The sequence below is a fragment of the Mesoplodon mirus genome, assembly GCF_964341445.2.
Source record: "Mesoplodon mirus genome assembly, chromosome: 16".
NCBI lineage: Eukaryota > Metazoa > Chordata > Mammalia > Artiodactyla > Ziphiidae > Mesoplodon > Mesoplodon mirus.
The window spans coordinates 62,309,415-62,313,508 of NC_138992.1; the positions used below are offsets into that span (position 1 = coordinate 62,309,415).

The 4,094-nt window shown below is 50.9% G+C and overlaps 1 pseudogene across 1 annotated transcript; it reads left to right on the forward strand.

Moving 5' to 3' along the window:
• Positions 1-782: 782 nt before the first annotated feature.
• Positions 783-2,608, forward strand: LOC309792146 (serine hydroxymethyltransferase, mitochondrial-like; annotated as a pseudogene). The gene has a single exon. The product of its transcript is annotated as a serine hydroxymethyltransferase, mitochondrial-like (transcript).
• Positions 2,609-4,094: the final 1,486 nt, after the last annotated feature.

Below are 4,094 nucleotides of genomic sequence, written 5' to 3' on the forward strand. Positions count from 1 at the left end.
TTCTTACGATACCAAAGGGAAAAAAAAAAGAAAAGAAAAGAAAAAAAAAGAAGCTCAGGCCTTACTTAGACAGCGTCTCTGCTCTTGATGAATCTTTATGGAACCTTATCTTATATTTTTAACAGCAAAGCTCAGGCTCTGTTTTACTGAAGCTGTTTATATATCTAATCAGAGTGGATCAGGAAATGTGGTTGACAGCATAGGGCTGCCTGAGAAACCTACTTGCTGGCCAGCATTAAGGCCACTTTTCAGCTTGAAGGCGTGATCAATGGAGTGTGTCTGAGGCTCTGTTTAGATTAAGGGAAATAACGCACTGGTGGCCACATTCATCCCAAGCAAATCATTTTCCCTCACGCGGGCTGCAGTGAAAAGCTTTCCAATAAAGCGCTGGCAGGATTAAACACCACCAGCTCCTCACGCGCCCCTCCTGCGGTGGTTGGCTGCAGGCTGGGAGGACCCCGGGCTCTAGCCTGACCGGGAGGATGGCGCCGCAAGAGAGAGCAGCGCACACGCTGCCCTACCGCTGCCTAGCCGGGTGCCCTACGGCCAACGATTGCATCTGTCTGAGGCTTTGTTTCATCACCTGCGAAATGGAGATGTATGAGTCAGGGTTCTCCAGACAACTCTCTCGCTCTATCTAGATCTACAAATACATCATATATCATATATATGTAGGTATATACATACATGTATATATACCCCTGACTGGGGCGAGGGAGGAGGTACAGACTAGCTGAGGCACAGAACGACACCTCGTCTTCCGCCTTCCTTCGCCTTGAGTCCTGGGTCAAGGTAAAACTGGAAGAGAGCAGTGTTCTCCAGAGGATTGCCCACTGGTTCCAGCGGGAAACTGAGTCGGGGGCAAAAGCTTCTGACCCTGGGGCTACAGACGGGAAATGGAACCGAAGAAGAGGGGGAGAAAAAAAAGCTCCAATCCCCAAAAGACCATAAAGCGTCCACCTTACGCATGCGTAGACCCCGCCCCAAGTCAGTGGTTGCCCGGCAGCTGTTTGCGCACATGCGCTCTCCGGCCAGTCTTCTTCCAACCCCTTGTGTTCCCCGGCCGGAGTTGGCACCCGGACCTCCTGCGACCTTCATCTCGGGTTGCGATGTTGCCCTTCTCTTTGCTCTGGGCGACTCGGCCTCTGCAGAGATGTGGTCACCTGGTCAGGATGGCCACACGGTGCCAGCACAGCGAGGCGGCCCAGACCCAGCCTGGAGAAGCAACCAAGGGCTGGTCAGGATCGGACAGTGACCCTGAGATATGGGAGCTGCTACGGAGAGAGAAGGACAGGCAGTGTCGTGGCCTGGAAGCTCACTGCTCCAGAGAACTTGTGCAGCCGAGCTGCGCTGGAGGCCCTGGGGTCCTGTCTTGAACAGCAAGTACTCGGAGGCTTATCCTGGCAAGAGGTACTATGGAGGAGCAGAGGCAGTGGATGAAATCGAGCTGCTGTGTCAGCGCCGGGCCTTGGCGGCCTCTGACCTGGATCCTGCTCAGGGGGGAGTCAGTGTCCAGCCCTACTCGGGGTCCCCAGCCAACCTGGCTGCCTACACAACCCTTGTGCAGCCTCATGACCAAATCATGGGGCAGACCTGCCCGATGGGGGCCATCTCACCCATGGCTACATGTCTGATGTCAGGTGGATCTCAGCTACATCCATCTTCTTCAAGTCTATGCCCTATAAGCTGAATCCCAAAACCGGCCTCACTGACTATGACCAGCTGGCACTCACTGCTCGGCTCTTCTGACCTTGACTCATCATAGCTGGTACCGGTGCCTACGCTCACCTCATCGACTACGCCCGCACGAGAGAGCTGTGTGACGAGGTCAAGGCACACCTGCTGGCGGACATGGCCCACATCAGTGGCCTGGTGGCTGCCAAGGTGATGCCCTCACCTTTCAAGCATGTGGATGCTATCACCACTACCACTCACAAGACCCTTCGAGGGGCCAGGTCAGGACTCCTCTTCTGCCGGAAGGGGGTGCGGGCTGTGGACCCCAAGACTGGCCAGGATATCCTTACACATTTGAGGACCGAATCAACTTTGCTGTGTTCCCATCCCTGCAGGGGGGCCCCCAGGACCATGCCGTTGCTGCAGTGTCTGTGGCCCTAAAGCAGGCCTGCACCCGTTCCGGGGGTACTCCCTGCAGGTTCTGAAGAATGCTTGGGCCATGGCTGATGCCCTTCTAGAGTGAGGCTACTCGCTGGTGTCTGGGGGCACTGACAACCACCCAGTGCTGGTAGCCCTGCGGCCCAAGGGCCTGGATGGAGCTCGAGCTGAACGGGTGTTGGAACTCGTGTCCATCACGGCCAACAAGAACACCTGTCCTGGAGATCGAAGAGCCATCACACCTGGGGGCCTGCAGCTGGGGGCCCCAGCCTTGACGTCTCAATAGTTCCGTGAAGAGGACTTCCAGAAAGTTGTGGGCTTTACAGACGAAGGCGTCAACATCGGCTTGGAGGTTAAGAGCAAGACCACCAAACTCCAAGATTTCAAATCCTTGCTGCTCAAAGGCCCAGAAACAAGTCATTGGCTGGCTGACCTCAGGCAACGGGTGGGGCAGTTTGCCAGGGCCTTCCCCATGCCTTGTTTTGATGAGCACTGAAGGCACCTAAGAAATGAAGCCCGCATACTGACGTTTATTCCTCTTCCCCCTACCTGGACAAGTTGGGTGTTGGGGGTAACTGCCTACCTCCCAATTTTTTGCTGGAGGAGGGGAAGGCCGCCCACTTAGGGGCGAAGGCAGGTGTAGTTCCCCTTCCCAGAATTTGTAGCTGAGAAGGTTGCTTCTTGCCACAAGACTTAGAAGGAAGAGGCTTGGGGCTTTCTGCCCTAATCTCTCTCACTGTCTCGGTGTTATAGACTCCCTGCCCTCTCTTGGGGAGGGGGGAGTTCCCCTTGTGAGCCAGAGGAAGGAGTGGGTAGGCACCCTTCTTTCATTTTTATCTAATAAAATGCTAACCTGCAAAAAAAACTAAAAAACAAAAAATGTATAGACATATATACATACATATATATGTATATATTTGTAGATCTAGATACATACATACATACATATATACACACATACATATAATGTAATAGATACACATACACATATAATATCTACCCACTTATTTATATGGAGATCTATTTTAAGGAATTGGTGCATTTGGTTTGGGGGCTGGTGAGTGTGACGTCTGCAGGGCAGCCCTGGGGGCTGGAGATCCAGGCAAGGGCTGATGCTGCAGCTTGAATCTAAAAGCAGTCTGAAGGCAGAATTCCCTCTTCCTCAAGGGAATTCAGTTGTATTTTCTTAAGGCCTTCAGCTGATTAGAAGAGCTCACTCACATTGTAGAAGGTAAACTGTGTTACTCAAAGTCTTTGGATATAAATGTTAATCTCATCTAAAACATACCTTCGCAGCAGCATCTAGACTGGTGTTTGGCCAAAAACTGGGTGTCACGGGTACCACGGTCAAGCTGGTTGACACATAAAATTAACCATCACAGGGGATCGTAATAATACTTTGTTCAGAGGGGCTTGGGGAAAGTTGTGTTAATGCCTAAAAAACACTTTGCAATGGACTCTGTGTCACAAAATTTTAAGGCAAATTTGACTCATGCTTTGAGACTAAGTTTTAAAACATTCAAGAAATGTGTGTTACCTTCGGGTAGAATTCAGCATGACCACGTGACAGCGTCTGCTTCAGACTCCTTTTCAGTCACATGGATGAGCCTCCAGCAATAAGCTTCAGAGTCCCTGGAAATAGAGAGGTGACACATTTGTAGCAAAGGCATGTTAATAGGCTCATCGAATTTTTAAAATCTTACCTTCTGCTCTTGAAAAACAATAAAGAACCTTTGTGGTACAGTCAGTCAGCTTTTCGTGGGTGTCTTCATACCTTGTGGCCCCAATAATTTGGAACGTGGAGTAGTAAGTTAAGGGTTCATTTAACACTGTCTTACCCAGTGCTTGCCTCAGAGTTGGAAAAGGGTACTTATAAGAATGTGGCTTCCATGTACATCTTTCTCTCTGTGGTATGAAATATGGCCTCAAAGAAAACATCGTTGTTTCCATTTCAAGGTCCTTTTGGGAGCTGAGAAACTGGG